The sequence below is a fragment of the Lissotriton vulgaris genome, chromosome 5 (assembly GCF_964263255.1).
Source record: "Lissotriton vulgaris chromosome 5, aLisVul1.2, whole genome shotgun sequence".
NCBI lineage: Eukaryota > Metazoa > Chordata > Amphibia > Caudata > Salamandridae > Lissotriton > Lissotriton vulgaris.
In genome coordinates this window covers 1367529424-1367546444 of record NC_141693.1, presented here as the reverse complement: position 1 = coordinate 1367546444, position 17021 = coordinate 1367529424, and positions in this window count along the sequence as shown.

Here is a 17021-nt window from a genome sequence, read left to right as displayed (position 1 = left end):
TCATGTGGTTATGATAAATCATGTCCTAATGAAGACATACGAATCTTGCCCATATTCATTAATAGCCCACGTAGCCCAAATACGGCAAGGCTACTTCCTTAGATTCATAGAGAGCACAACAAGTTCTTTCGACACACCAAACCTTCAGCAACCTGGGAATTCCCCATGTCTTTGTTTTGATTTGTCATTGAACTCCTGCGAGCACTAAAGGAACAGTCAGTTCTTAGTGACATCTTTTATTGATGTCTTATGTCCAACCTTACGTCAAACACGGCACCTTTGAGGTATAAATATACCAACACTTGCCTTAAGCAAACACACGGTGGTGTGGAGCAGAGCGGCTATCTACTTATCCAAAGCCCAGCTGATGCGAGAGCCGAAGGAAGCCGCCCCTCACCTTTGACACACTGGATAAGCTGCCTTTTCTCACGCCGAGAAATCCAGCTCCGGTGTTTCCAGTCACCTTTGCGGGTTACTGGGAGATCGAGTCCTGAGAAACGAGATACAAGACCTCCTTCATTCTATAACCAAGGTATGGAGCTGATTCAAACCTTAGAGAGAATTCTTGATTCAGATTCTTGGCAAAAACCCAACTTAACTTAAAACTGCAACTTACTTACTCCTTCCCACGTATTAGGCTTAGGTCAGGTACACCGGGATAGGCGTATCCTAGAGGCACCAGTTGAGTTCGTTAGTCAATGTTTTTATGTATGTAAATATTTTATCCTTTTTAAAGTATCATATGGCTAAGAAACCATATCAATGCTTTTACAGTATTATTTTATAATACTCCTTTTACTGTACGCACTTTACTTCATGATAAGTATTGCAATTGTGGCAATTCATTTCTCTTGCATGAGAAAGAAGACTGCTCAATAAAATAACACCTTTTATTGAAAACGCCCGTCTCTCTATTTCTCTGCACCCTGGTGAAATTAAGCATGCACGATTGACTGAGTGAAATAGCTGTCTATTGTTTTCACACTACTCTGGAGATACACTCCTTTTTCTGGGGGAGCAAAGTTGTCATGTTAAATGGTTGTCAGAAGCTAATCCCTTCTTGTCTAAATCAGGGAAGTTAACCCCTCCCTATTAATTCGAGAAAGTTTCTAGTGACCTCTTAGCTAGCTGGCAAAACTAATTAAGTCTAACATAGTCAGTAGAGACCTAGATGGCCTCAGTCCTACGTCTACACTGCTGTTTATGTTATTCCAATGCGCAGAGTCTATTGGGAATATAGGAACTACACTAGAGACATGGGACAGTTCGTTTCTAAGCCTGTCTTGGGTTTGAGACTGGAGATTAGCCATATGATCTAGCATCATTTGATCTGTTGGCAGAACAAGCCAGTGGATGAAATACTGCGATATGCCAAGTATTGCAGCGATGACGTGGACTTAAAACATAGGAAGCTTATAGATAAGATGAGGATAGCCTAGATGCAAGCTGCTGATAAGGGATTTCAGATGCAGCCAAATAGAGGGACGTTAGGAAGAAAATAGGGACGTAATCAGGGAGGAACACAGAATAGTCAGGATCAGGGAAAGGGGAAACAGTAGACCCCAAAATGTGAATGGGTGTGGGGATGCTGAAAAAGACCACTGCATGTCATCTTTGTCACCAGATCGGACATTGGAAACGCGAGTGTCTGTTGAACCCAGAAAATCAGCTGCAGCAGGCGGTGCAGGCAGTGCAGGTGCCTGAAATGGTCAATACTGTGATGAGTCCGAAGTCGATAAAAGAGGGGACATTGGTTCCACAAGCACAGATTCCCCAGCCGCCAAGAATCCCGCAAGGGACTAAGACATACCAGCAGATGCCTTTCTTTGATGGGTTTGATGAATACAGCTCCAACCCGTTGGCATGACGGTGCCTGAGTGGGGAGCAGGACTACACTTTTGGGGTAGTCTTGGAGGTTTACCAGAGGGGACCATTTGTAGAAGCTGATGTTGATGGTCATCCTACCACCTTTTTGGTTGATACTGGTGCTACCCCTTCTACTGTTAGATCTGCAGTCGTTCCCAACCTACCCCTCTCACGACACTCAATCCAAGTTGTAGGAGTAGCGAATAAGAAAATGACAAGCCCATTGGCCGAGCCAATTCCTGTGAGAATAGGGACTTTCCAAGACAAACATCAGTTTGTGGTATGCGACTCAAGCCCAGTCTGTTTGTTAGGAACAGGTCTTTTGTGCAAGGCCAACTGCACTATTTACTGTACCCCCATGGGCGTGGAATTGCAGACTAATGTCGACGATGCCACCTTTAAGGTTGCAAACCAGCACTTGTGCATTGAGATGTACCCAGTGGTAACTGTGGAAGAGCTTCCACTTGACTTAAGAGATGCAGTCTCGTTGAAGGTGTGATACTTCACAGGAGAGGTTATCGGACTGATCAAAGCAGTTGAGCCAGTTAAGATCCAGGTTAAGCCAAAAGTGGAGTTTCCAAGAACACCTCAGTACAATCTTTCACCAGGAATGATCGCAGGGATAAAACCTGTAATCAACTCTATAACCAAGCATGGAATTCTGAAGGAGATAATGGGCAGTCCATGCAACTCGCCTATTATGGAATTGCAGAAACCAAGTGGGAAATTCAGGATTGTGCAAGGCCTGCGGAAGGTCAACGCAATAGTTGTTTCATGTTGTCCAGTGGTACCGAATTCTTCAGTGATATTGTTTCAGATTCCATGCAAAGCAGAGTGGTTCACGGTGATTGATTTGTGTCAAGCATTCTTATTGATACTACTCCATGAGGAAAGCCAATTTATTTTTGCTTTTAAGCTGGAAAACAGTGTGTTAACATGGTGTTATATTCCTCAAGGGTATACAGAGAGCTCATCGATCTTCAATCAGATCTTGAAGGAGAATCTTGAGAGTCTTGTGCTACAGCAGAACTCAGTTCTCATACAGTACATAGACGATCTTCTTGTCAAGTCCGAGACAGAGGATGCTTGCAGGATTGACACCATTGCCTTATTGAATCATTTGGCCAAGAATGGACACAAGGTGTCCCCAAACAAGTTACAGTATTGTCTGAATGAAGTGTAATATTTGGATCACCGTATAGAGAAAGGCAAGCAAAAGGTGTAACCGGATCAAATTGAGGCAATCATGAGTATGACTGTGCCTACCACACATAGGGAGGTTAGGATGTTCATAGGGATGGTTGGCTACTGTTGCCAGTGGGTTCCCAACTTCTTTCTGAAAGCGAACCCTTTGCAGAGGCTGACGCACAAGGATGTGAGTGATCCGGGGCCATAGGACAATGATTGTGTGAAGGTGTTTTGGGAGTTGAGAGAGGACTTTTGTTGTGCTCCAGATCTGGGAATGCCTCATTACAAAATAAGCCTTTTTCATTATTCTGTTGTGACTGAGAAGGTTGTGCATTATCAGTTTTGACTCAGGATCATAAAGGTTTCCATAGACCAGTTGTCTATTTCTCAGCTACTTTAGATCCAGTAGCTTCAGCGTTGCCCGGATGTCTCAAGTTCGTTGCTGCAACAGGTGCCAGTATTGAAAGATGTGAAAGCATTGTGATGGGGCATCCTTTAGTTGTGTATGTTCCACATTCTGTTGAATTGCTCATGACAAGGACAAAGACGCAGCACCTGACCAACAACAGACTCATAAGCTACAAGCAAGTCATACTTGCTGCAGAAAATGTGACTCTAAGAAGGTGTTGTGTTCTGAACCCAGCTATTTCGATGCCTTTACCAAGAACAGTTGATGTAGATTGTGAGGATCATGACTGTCTCGATGTGACTAAACTATGTACCAAACCAAGACCTGACATTGTTGATGAACCACTGTCTGACCCTGATGAAATATTCTATGTTGATCGTTCATGTTTAAGGGACAGTGTCGGTCAGTTGAGAGCAGCTTTTGCTGTATGTACCATTACAGGAGTGGTTGAAGCTACTTGTCTAGAAGGAGTATACTCCGCACAGGTAGCTGAAGTCATTGCTTTGACTCATGCCTGTTTGGCAGCTCATCAAATTCAAATCACCATTTACACCAACAGCCAAAACGGGTTTGGTGTGGTTCATGACTTTGGACAGTTATGGTCACAGAGGGGTTTTATGGATCTCCGATTAGGAACGGGGAGTTTGTGAGGCTACTATTTGAAGCCTTGCAGAGCCTCCAGGAGATAGCTGTGGTGAAATGAGCTGCACATGGGAGAGGGACGGATTTTGTCTCTCTTGGAAATAAATATGCTGATGAAGTTGCACGCTTTTGTGCTGAACAAGGTTGTATTTTCACTGGAGATTATACAGGAGAGAACCAAGAAAGAACCAAGTTCAACATGATGTTAGCAATGGCAGACACTTGGGAGGAACTCAAGCGCCTGTAGGATGCAGTTTCTAAGCAGCAGAAGAATGTGTGGATAAAGTCTGGATGTGAGAAAGGAGGTGTTGACATTTGGGTTTCAAGTGATGGTCGAAGAGTGTTACCAGATGATCTGTTGAACCCGATGGCAACACTAGGAGCATTCGTCTGAGTCAAGAACGAGCTCTGAAACGACTTCAATACAGGCAAACCACCTGTGTCTTCAACTTATTCCAAACCTGGGGAGAGGATGTAGCTTCATGGCTGGAGTGGTCGACCTCCAAGCTGGGGACCAGGTTCGAGTCTCGGCAGGGGTGCTGAACATCCTGTGATCCTGGGCAAATCACTGAATTTAACAAAAAAAATAACGTGTCCATCTGTTACGAACCTGGTGCTCACTCTGATACCTGATCTCTTCATGTCGAGTTTGCGCTATATAACACAAAAATAAAGTGCCAACCACAACATCTCCTACTGCCTCCAAACTGATGCTACAGAAAATACACTACCTTCATGAACCTGAGAATGCATCGATCACAACTCTAATCACCTTCCATTAGACACTGGAAGGCAACACTACATTCCATATGAAAAACAGAAAATCCTCACTCGAACATAACACAACCCTTTCCCTAACTCTGTCCCTCACGCTTACCCTGAACGGAGCCTACCTCCCACCCTAACCCAAACTTCTCACACAAACCCTGGCCCCAACCATGGGCCTCCGTTAACGTTGCCCCCATCCCTACCTTATTATGCCAGTTAACCTTAAGTATATTAAGTACTGCTTCCTTGGATTCGGCGACGGTGGCGCGGGGTGGGGGACTCTTTCTCCATCAGAGGTTCCATCAAACATAACATCCTGAACTGAATATACTACTATCATGTAAATTGTGGGGGACAAACCCTCTAGGCACCTTGAGGTCCAGTGTGTTCAAAACATTTGCTGAGAACACTATACTGTAGTAAATGAAGATATCCACAGTCTTCTTGATTCAAAGAAGAAGTTTATTCCAGAGTAATTCACTCACAACAAAAGTGTCCTCTCAGGCCAGAGTTCACTCAGTAACTGAAGTCACTGAGCGAAGCTCGAGCCAGGAACACACAGAGCCATTAAAAGGAACACAGCTCTTAAAGAGACACAGAATAACATTCAAGCAATTCATTTAAATGACAAACATTCACAAAACAATTCATTTAAATGACAATCTATTACATATACATACTCTTAAGGACTGACTTAAACCAACACCAAAATGTATCACCCCCTCGTGTTACCACTGTTTGAACTGGCACCAAAAATGGTGAAATGGGTTCTACCTTGGGTATTATCCATTTCTTGTTTAGTGAGCAGCTGAGTGACTCCTTTCCTCGGTGAGCGCCTGGCTGCCTTGTTTTCTCAGCGAGCTGCAATGGACAAAGATGGCTGCTCTCGCCATTCGTCCATTGCAAACAGCATGCGCATGTCCGTGGGACATTGGACAGTCACATGCCATTTTGTTGCCATAGCAACGATAATACAGCTTCGCATGTGCTTTGTTTTTTTTATGTCAGTTCCCCCAGGGCATAAGCAGGCATCCACTTCTGTGTGTTTGTTCCGCCTGCAGTTCCCCCGGGGCATAAGTAGACAGCCCCTTCTGTGTTTGTGTTCCGCCTGCAGTTCCCCTGGGGCACAAGCAGGCATCCACTTATGTGTTTTTGGTGACTTTCGGTCAGCTCCTCTCACTTTTGGAAGTAGGCTGTCGGCTGGCCTGACTCCTTCTAGTCATGATCTATTTTGACCGGACTCCCTTTTTCACATTTATTCTATTCATGTTGACTGCCCGGAAGCCGTGAAGGTGGGGGGGTCACGGGAGGACCCGCTCGAGCTACGCATGGTAAGTGGATGAGCCTGATCCCTGTAAGGGCAGTAGCAACTTAGAGTGCGGTGTCCTCAAGCACTCACCAGAATGTTGGAAACAGCAACCACGCGTCTGTAGAACAAGTCTTCTAATGCCAGGGGACACGGACGTCCGCACTTGAAGCACACGTGTCTGATGCTACGAGGATTGATTTTTACCTGCCACCCTGTCATGTTGCTTTAAATAAGTTCTCCTTTTGTTGTGGAATGTTTTCTTTTAATCCACATTCTTTTCTAGCTTGGAATCTTATCCTGAACCAGCAGGTCAGTTGCTGGGAATTAAGTCCTGTGTAGGTTGCGCCCTACCTTGCTCCTGTGCTCTTATTTAATAAACCTCTACTTCTTCAATTTTATAAAGTGTCATACTTTACAATTAGCGACAAGGTGGAAGAAGAAGAAGAAGAAGAAGAAGCACTAGGAATTCCTGAACCCATTATTAATTTCATTTTTCATCAAATTTATTGAACATTGGATTTACTTTTCCATTTTCACTCAAGCTGAAAACTTCAATGATTTTGAATAATGAAATGTTGTTAGTACCTTGAATATTAACCGTGAGAGCTATGATGAGACTATTTTTCTGCACTTATTAATGAACTGCGTGTTTATTGTGGGAAGACTGCCTCATGAATCTTCCTCGATGTATTACACAAATAAATGCCTGCCTGGATTAATCGTATTAAATGAGTGCCGCTTGGATTGTCGCACTGATTGAATGCCCGCCTGTACTGCGCTGTGAGACCGTCATTTGGTTGTATAATGAAAGATATTTCCAGTGCATCTTTTAAAATTGCACATTACCTCGTTGAAAGGATTGCGCGAGGCTATCATATTCGTTCCAGTTGTGGGGGCATTCTTCTTTTGACGCGTCAACATCGGAAGGCAGCTTCCTTCTTCTGATTCCTCAGTCTGTGCATTCTGAAGTTTGTGTGCTCTTACGCCTTTCAAATGACGTTGCATGATGATGCAAGACGTCGGCGGCCATTTTGAGTTTCCTTGACGACGGAGTTATACTTTGAAACAGAACACTACAACAGCTAAACTCCACGTGTTTTTTTCAACTTCACAATTATCACGGACAGATAAACATTATACCGTTTGAAATCAAAAACAAAAAAGGGAAGATTACTATTTTCTTTATTTCTTCATCATCTACACAAAAGAAAAGAAGATTTATTTTCATCATCTACACAAGGAAAAGAAGATTATTTTTTCTACTAAGACTTTTATATAAGCTCTTTTAGTAAGATTTTTGTTTATAATTAAACTATTACGTATTTTCACTTACCTTTCAATATTTCAGGGTGTCAACTATGGCTTCGCAAACTTTTACCATTCAATCACCTCAGGCATTTTGGCCTACAGTTCCTGAACCATGCATGAAGTGGTTGCAATGGAAAGCATTCTTCCTTAACTTCAATGAAACTATCGACGAAGAGGGAAAAATGAAACCTGAAAGGAAAAATAAGTTATTTCTTCATTCTGTAGGTGCTGGTGGCCTTAAGATTTATGATGAAATGAGTAAGAGTGTTGTGGGTCGTGATACAAATGTATTTACTGATATTTTGAAAGATTTTGATAATCATTTTTCCCCAAAAGTCTGCATAGATATTACCAGATAAAAAAAATTCGCAGAAAACAGCTCCCTGGGAAAACCATTGATGTTTATGTTTCTGAACTTAAGAAAATGTCCGAAGACTGTAAATTTGATCACCTTCAAGAACAGCTTATTAGGGATCAAGTTGTTATGCATGCTTCAGATCCTGCTATTCAAGATAGGTAATGGATCAATGGGGATTCTGACCTTAAAGATGTTTTAGCAATCGTCAGGAAGGCTGAATTATCTGGCAGAAGCTCTAGAGCCATTAAACTAAATGATAAAACGGTTACTGACAAAACCGTAACTGATCAAACCATTTCTAAAGTTCAAAATAAATCTGGTTTTCAACATAAAATTCAGAATAAAGGTAAACCTCAAGAGGCCAAAAAGATTGAACAACTTAGATGTTTTCGCTGCGGCAGTGACTCCCATTTAGCTAATAACAAGTTATGCCCAGCTCTAAAAGAGAAATGTTCCAACTGTGGTTTAATAGGACATTATTCTAGAGCATGCAATAGAACAAAAAACAAAAAAGTGAAGGTTATTTGTGACTCCTCTTCAGATGATGAAGAGTGTATTGTTAAGAAAGTCATGCACTGTTCTATGGAGGAAAAGTGTGATCCTAAACCTTTAGAAAAAGATTTTATTTTTAACATCAATGACTCTTTCAATAAAGAAATCAGGAAAAAGCCTATTTGTAAAATGTTGATAGGTGGAGTTCCAATCAATATATACGCAGATTCTAGTTCTCCATATACTATTGTGAATGAGAAGGTGTGGAACTCAGATTTTGTACGCTACTTGGGGAACACTCTTTATCAAGCGGATATCTCACCTGAAGGATATTCAGGAGGAAAAATTGATATGATAGGGTTTAGACCTTTGAAATTTAGATTTAAAGGAAGAGAGTCTCTTGTTAAATTGTATGTTGCCAAACGTGGACCTTCTGTCCTAGGTTGGCATGACCAAGGATATTTAGACATTATGTTGGACCCCAATAGTCCTGACCCTGTCCTCATTGTTAACAAAGGTGTGGAAATTGGAAATCATATGTTATCAAAGTTTCCAAATGTTTTTAGTGGTAAAATTGGTACTTTTAAGGGTTTTTCACACCATATTGGTTTAAAAAGTGATGCCAATGCCAAAACATTTAAAGCTAGGAACATACCTATTTTAATTCGTGACGAAGTAGGAAAAAAGTTAGATAGGCTTGTGAATGAGGATATAATTGAACCTAATGAATCCTCAGAATGGATTTCGCCAGTCGTTATTGCCAGACGTGCTAATGGAAAAATCTGTCTGTGCATTGACCTTCGTCATTTGAACAACAACATTGTGGTTGATAAATTCCCTCTACCTAAAATTTCAGAAATGTTGTTTTCAGTAAATGGTGCTACTATATTTTCTACAGTCGATTTATCCTCGGCTTACCAACAAATTTTACTCAATGAGGAAAGTAAACAGTTCACTGCTTTTATCACACCTATGGGGTGTTATCAATTTAAGAGAATGCCATTTGGTTTGGCTTCGGCCGCCACCATTTTTCAACGTATTATGCATCAATTATTAGGCAAGCATCCTAACATTAGATTCTTCCAGGATGATATCCTTATTTTTGGTGAGGACAAAGTCGAGCTTAATACTATTTTGGAAGAGGTTTTGACTATTCTTGGGAATAAAGGTTTGACCATAGAATATTCCAAATGTAAATTTGGTGTCAAATCTGTTACGTACCTAGGCCATGTATTGTGCTCTGATGGTGTTTTTACCAAACCTAAATTAGTGGATGCCATAAAAGAAGCTCCTCCTCCGGCAAACAAAGATGAAGTTCATTCATTTTTAGGTATGGTAGAATTTTATGCAAAGTTCATTAAAGGATTCTCAAGTAAGGTTTTTAACATCAGACAATTACTCAAAAGCAATGTAAAATTTGTATGGTCTGCAATCTATGAGAATGAATTCAACAACATCAAAATGGAAATCAACCATGCACCTGTTTTGAGTCCTTTTGATCCAGATTTGAAGTCTGTAATTACAGTAGATGCTAGTAACAAAGATTTGGGTGGAGTACTTTCTCAAATTGATACAAATGGAAAAGAATGTATTTTTGCATTCGCTTCTAGAGCTCTATCTACTCCTGAGAGTAATTTTTCTATGATTGAGAAGAAAACATTGGCTGTAGTTTGGGTTTTAGAACATTTCCGCAGTTTTATTTGGGGTAAAGAATGTGTTGTAAGATCAGATCACAAACCTCTTACCAAACTTCTTTCTACTGATGGACTTTACAATGATACAGCCAGGATAGCAAGGATGTCTATGCGTCTTCAAGACTTTTTGGTTAAAATTGAATATGTGCCTGGAAAAAGCAATGTTCTAGCGGATTTTTTATCCTGCATGCCTTCTGATTTCCAAGAGTGTGATGTGAATGAATGGGATTCATTACTTGTGGCGTTAGTTCATGATGAGAATTATTTTTGCATAGATAAAGGGAAATGGAGTGAAGAATATTTAAAAGAGAATTTTTTGGTTTCTGTCATTTCCTATATTTGTCATGGTTGGCCTGATAAAATAATGTAACTTCTGAGGTTAAACCTTATTGGGAAGTTAGGAATGAGTTAACGGTTGTGGAAGGTACGAATATTCGTGGTGAAAGGGCAGTTCCTCCCATTGCTTTGAGGAATTCTATTTTTCAATGATGTCATAAGGATCATCGTGGAATAGTGAAGACCAAACAAAATGTTAAGAGATGGTACTGGTGGCATGGTGCTGATTTAGCTGCTGAAAGAATTGCTCGTGATTGTGTCACTTGTGCTAATTCTGACAAGGTACTCAATACTTTGAGACCGGATATGTGCGAGCCCATCATTCCTGATGGCCCATGGCATACTGTTGCCATTGACATCATGGGGCCTTAGGGAGATTTTCATAAATATATAATTTCTATTATTGATGTTTTTTCAAGGTGGCCCAACATTACTATTGTGGATAAGGTAGATTCTGTTAAAGTTTTGGAATTTTTGGACAGAGTTTTCATTGAAGAAGGCCTTCCAGTTCAAATCATAAGTGACAATGGGGTGCAGTTTATGTCTAAATTGGCTAAATCTTATTTTGAAAGAACTGGTATAATTCATAGAACTACATCCTTATACAATTCGAGTGGGAATGGTCTTTGCGAGAGATTTAACAAAGTACTCAAAAATGCTATCCAAATTGCTGGTGTTAAAGGTGAGGATTGGGAAGCGCATGTGTTTAAGGTAGTTTGGTCTTATAGGACTAATATTCATGATGCGTTGCAAATTTCACTTTTTGAGATAATGAGAGGCCGAATTGCTAGAACTAAGTACAATCCTAACTGGTTACATAAGCAATCATGTGTTGACATCAGCATGAATGAAGTTAAAAAGAATATTCTTGAGAAGCATCTTCAATACAAACGAAATTTTGATAAAAAATTTGGTGATGGTTTGGTTGATATTAAAGCAGACATGTGGGTTAAAGTTAAAAAACAGTGGAAAGTAAAAAAAGGTGAATCACAATTTTCTGAACTTTTGTTAATTAAGAAAATTTTACGCAATGTAGTGCTTTTGAGTGATGGCAAAGTATGGAACCTCCGAAGAATTGCTATTTTCAGGGGTAAAAATGAAGCAAGGAATGATTCTTTTGGGTCTTCCTCTTCAGGTTCTTCTGAAATTGGAGAGTTTCATACTCCTCAAAAGGAGGATCATGGTGGCATCATTGTTCCAGATTGTGCAGGTTCATTCAGTGGAGTCTCTGAGGTGGCCCAACCTTCTGAGTGTGCAGGTTCATCTTGTGGAGTTACTGAGATGGTCCAACCTTCTAGAGATGATACTTTTGGATCTGGTATTTCTGGCAGTGTGGTTTTGCATGATCCAGTTTGTGACGCTTCTGCTGCTAGTAATGACAATTTGTTAAATTCTGATTTTGTAAATAGGAATGTTGTAAATAGTAATGTAGATAATCTCAAGAAACAAATTCCAGTTAAACCTAGGTGGTTAGATGATTTTGTATCTTAATTTATTTTTGTTTTATTTTATTTTGTTACAGGGGAAGATGTGTCATGTTGCTTTAAATAAGTTCACCTTTTGTTGTGGAATGTTTTCTTTTAATCCACATTTTTTTCTAGCTTGGAATCTTATACTGAAACAGCAGGTCAGTTGCTGGGAATTAAGTCCTATGTAGGTTGTGCCCTACCTTGCTCCTGTGCTCTTATTTAATAAACCTCTACTTCTTCAATTTTATAAAGTGTCATACTTTACACACCCCGTGTGCAATCCTTTGCCAGACCCCCAGAACATCTTCTAGCACACAGCTCCTGTATTTCCCATGCCATCGATATAAATTCAGTCTCTCCATTCTGCCAAGCTGATGTGACTAATGACCCAATTCTCCTGGTTTTCAAGCAAACCCAGGAGCCTGCCCAATCGTTGAAATACATACACACACGTAACAGGAAGTTCTTGAGAGTATTTTTTATCGTAAACGCCACTACCGACTCCCCACGCCTTTAGCCCCGGTATTCTGTCAGCAACAGTGAAACACTTTTTTGGCTGAGTTCCGCACTAAGGTGAAGCTACCACTTGACCACTTCGAACTGAATCCAATACAACAACATGTTTTCAAAGACTGAGGTGAGGCCAGATGGTCTGCAATGCAAGGAAAACCAATGTTTAAGGAATGAGCGCCAGAAAGACACGTCAATGGGACGTTGGGGAAGGCAGCAGGTGTTTAAGGTAGCAGCACTGCAGGCCTCCATCTCTTTATTATATATGCATTTTATGTTGTCACTCATAACAGTAAAAATAGGTTTCTTCCTCTGTCTACTGTTGTGTATATGTCCTTACTCACTGTGTTTTGGGAGGGTGGGCTGGCACAGTTTTTTTTCTCCATGACCCTTATATCCCAATCTCATTGTAAGCCAATGGGTATCAATATGAACAATAACTTATTCCTCATGTTAAACTACTTCCAGGAGAATTTGTTGTTTCCTAGTGCAGTAAATAACAGGGCACTGCACTGCACCCACTCAACGATTTTATGTATGCATATTCATATTGCACGAAAATGTTGAGTCCATATAAACCATATGTACGTAAAATCTATATAAACCTGATAATCAAAGCAAAGCTAGTTACCCAGGACACTTGACTGTAAATTCTGTACTTCTAAAACGCCTAACAACCAATCACATTACTGGTCAAATTCTGGGAGTCGTCTCTGCGTGAAAGTGGCATATTAAGCATAAAGGGACCTACGAATGGCGCCATTGGCAGAATTGCAGCCACTCCTGATGCGCTGTATAGAATTGTAAAGTGCTGATTGGCTGTGGAGTCCTCACCTGCCTCTGTGCTGTGTAAACACTGTTTGGCCATGTTCTGACGCAAAATTGGTGGTGGATGCTCAAAAGTGAGTCGGACAAGGACCAGGCACTAATCTAAAGCTGGGCTGTGAGTCACTCCGGACCCAATAATCTGTTGTTACTGCCGTCATTCACATTCTGGGAGTGAAGAGTGGGGGCGGTTCGGAGGCAGTTGCATTTTACAGGATGGCTGACCTCATGTGGTGAGAGTGAATGATGGTCAGACCCGGGCTGGTATACTTGCGGATTTCTGTCAGCCGTCCTGTTCCAAATACTCCCTGCAATGCTGCTCATGGATCTTGAGCTCTGCTTGAATTGGTGTCTGTCTTACTAAGCATGGCTGTGATTGCAGCATGGTATGGGGCAGCAGCGCTCTGAGGCATGCGCAGAAGCGGTGTTTGAGGTGGTACATTTCAGAGTCAGTCAGCTGACCGTCCTGTCTGGTCGGATGGTCTCAGGCGGGTGACAGGTAGGGGGCGATGCGTTGCAGGTCTGAGCTTGTATTGGCTGGTGTGCAAGACCTGTAGCACTGGCCATTGAGGTTTCCGGTGACCTAACCTGCTTGGTTCAAACTCCTGGATTCTGCTTCAGCAACTCACTTCTCTTCCCCCAGATGTCTCCTGCAAGCTGTTATCGGCTTACTGGTGAAAGAGCTCGAGTTCAGGGCGAACTGTGACTCAGCAGGATGTGGGTTGTGTGAGTAGAGGGTGAGCATGTAGTGTCAGTATAGAGTGAGTGGTGTATTCTTGAAAGGTAAGGGTGCGCCAGTGAAGGGTGAGCGATGCAGCAGTGCTGGGTGAGTGTCGTAGTGCAAAGTCAGTGGCTTGTGAGTTGAAGATGAGTAGCGTGAGTGAGTGCATGGTGAGAGTTGTGCAGTCAGTGTGTGAGTGAAGGGTTGGTAGTGGTGAGTTAAGAGTAAGAGGTACTTGAAGGTGCAAGGTGAGAGGTGTGAGTGCAGGAGGAAAGGTCAGGAGTGAGCAGTCTGTGAGGGGTGAGTTAGATGGTTTATGTGAGTAGTGTGTGAGTGTACTTTAAGAGCTCTGAGTGCAGGGTGGCGGATGTGTGAGTAGTGTGAGTAGTGTGCCAGTGCAGGGTGAGTAGTGCATGTACAGGATGAGTGATGCAAGTGTAGAGGTTTGTGAAAATCACATAATTTGCTTTTATGCAGTAGCCTCAATCTACAATCATGGTTCCCTTGACAGACAAGCATTTTCAATGCAATCGGTCTCGCAGTTACGCAAGTTTAAGCTATTGGCATTGTAATGAAAATGCCTTTTATTTATGGTTTTAAAACGAATGCGCGGCCTAGGGATCACTTGAAATAGATATACAGTCCTGTAAAAGAACTAACCCCCTACCTTTTTGGTCCCAGTCCCTCAAATTCATTTGTTTTGGGTTGCGACTTAGGGCTATATAAAAACAAGCATTTGCAAGGCAATAGGTCTAGCATTATTAAAGTTTGAGCTATTGGTGTTGAATTTTTTAGCAAACAAGTAGCTCAAACATTAATAATGCAAGACCTATTGCATTGCAAATGCTTGTTTGGAATGTAGTAGATTACAGAAGCTCATTTATTTTGAAAGCTTAGCATATGTTTTTACCCACTACAACTGAAATTTGCAATAATAATTTTTTATAGAATTGAGATACCAGATTAAAATATGTGTGTTGTATTTGTGTGTTATATTGAGAAAGCAAACTGCTGGTTTGTGAATGGACTTTTATAAATAAAAACTTTTAATTTGAATTATTTTGTCTGAATCATAGACTGAAAATGTACCTAATGAAACTGTAACACACAGCAGATTCATATAGGTGTTTTCTATTTGTCTTATTCCAAATCAGTCTAATAATAAACAACTTAATTAGCAGTAGAATGTTTTGTAAGTACATTTTAAAAACACGTGTATACTTTTTATTATGAAAACTAACTTAGCAGTGGTCTTTTATAACTTATAATTATGGCTCCTGGTTTTATGATATTTATTTTTTGGGCACTTCCGTATGTATTTATCCATATTTTTTTTAAATAATTGTATCTGTATTTACCTATATATATTTTGGGTTTTGTAAAAAATTTATCTGAAATGAGTATATTTCCACATTTATTTGTCTGATAAATATGCACTCATGCCTGAAGGACTGACCGTTTTCTATCATATAAACACTCTTAGATGATAAACTATACACAACCTTGATATTAAAATGTGCATGTTTTCTTATACGAGCATATATGTGGCTCTTTAAGGCTCTTTACTAAAATTCTTTAATTGTTTTAACCCTTTTACTTTTAGAGCAACACACCTATTGGCCTGGTACTCATCATTGACAGCATTTAGAATCGTTCAAAAAATAACACAATTTCCGTTTTTATCCACATTTTAAAATAAATACAGAAAGGCAAATAAATACTTTTCTGTTTGTATTTATCTGTAAAAATCAGTAAAAACGGAAAACAAGGAGCCCTACTTATAATTTAACATTGTTTTCAACTTAATTAGCAGTAATTAACATATAAGTGTAGTAAAAGTATGACACAGCACCTATAATACCCGACTTCTAGCAACAGCATTCACAGTTCGATTCCCGACTCCAGCAGCAGCTTAGCCCACCACTATCTTACTGTGGGTAACACCTTGCTTAATCTTCCCATCGCCCGAACGCTGGCACACCTTTCTGGGAGTAGCTTTACGCTTTACAAATACTGGAATTTTTTTAATTTTACAGCATAGTGATGACAAATATTAGCAAGGTTTTTTTTCTTCTATTGTGAACGATATTTTTTTAATATCTTCTAGTTAGATGTTTTTAATCATGAGAATGAAAAAGACACAGTTTACCGGGTAACACTTTTTAAACTTTCCAAAATATGTAGATATTAAGGACCTTATACGTGTTACAATGGAAATCGAACCCTTTACAGGTTCACAGCTTGTAACTTTTCCCAACACGTCCACAAGTTCAACAGTTAAAAACATGAGCATGTGTAAACTGTAAAACGTGACATCTAAATGGGCGGAGTAGCATCTTCTTTCCATACACTACTCAATAACAAAAAACTATATAAACCACACCCGTTGTGCGATTAGTTATTTCTCCATGTCCATTCAGTGATGCAGGTTCCATTTTATAGCGTCGTATTCTTGTTATGCGTCAACAAAACATTTTGGAGTTGTAAGTTGTTTGATTATGGCATAGTAGATATTTATAATATGTAGCTATTTGTCAATATTTAAACATTTATATGTAGAAAAAAGTGTTATTACATGTTTTTGCCTTTTTTCTGTAACATCAGCAGCTTGTTTTCAGAAACAGACAGATTACAGCAAACATTGTTGCTTTTCTGACTCATTTGAGCTCATATACTGGGACTTTGTATATTATATTATTGACACTGTACTTGACCTCAGAGGGGTTGGTGACCCGTCGACGCAAACCCTAAACATTTACAATTACCGTCACCACCTTCCAGTTGTTAGTCTGTTTTCCCGTAGGGATCATATACTGTTAATATGTATATTATAATATGAACAGTCATGGAGATCTCATAGGAGTTTATGACCCATTGGCACAAAGAGTAAAGATATATAAGCAACATCACCAGCTTCTGGCTTTTAGTCTGTTCCCCCCCTTTTGATCATATACTGTGAATATGCATATTATAATTTTCACAATATAATGATCTCAGAGGAGTTTATGACCTGTTGCCACGAACATCAAGCTTTTCGACCTCCCGGAGAAAAGAAGCTCAGAAAATAATTACAGCTCGAAAGTATTTCGTTATGGATCTTCTGTTATATTCATAACTTCATTTTCC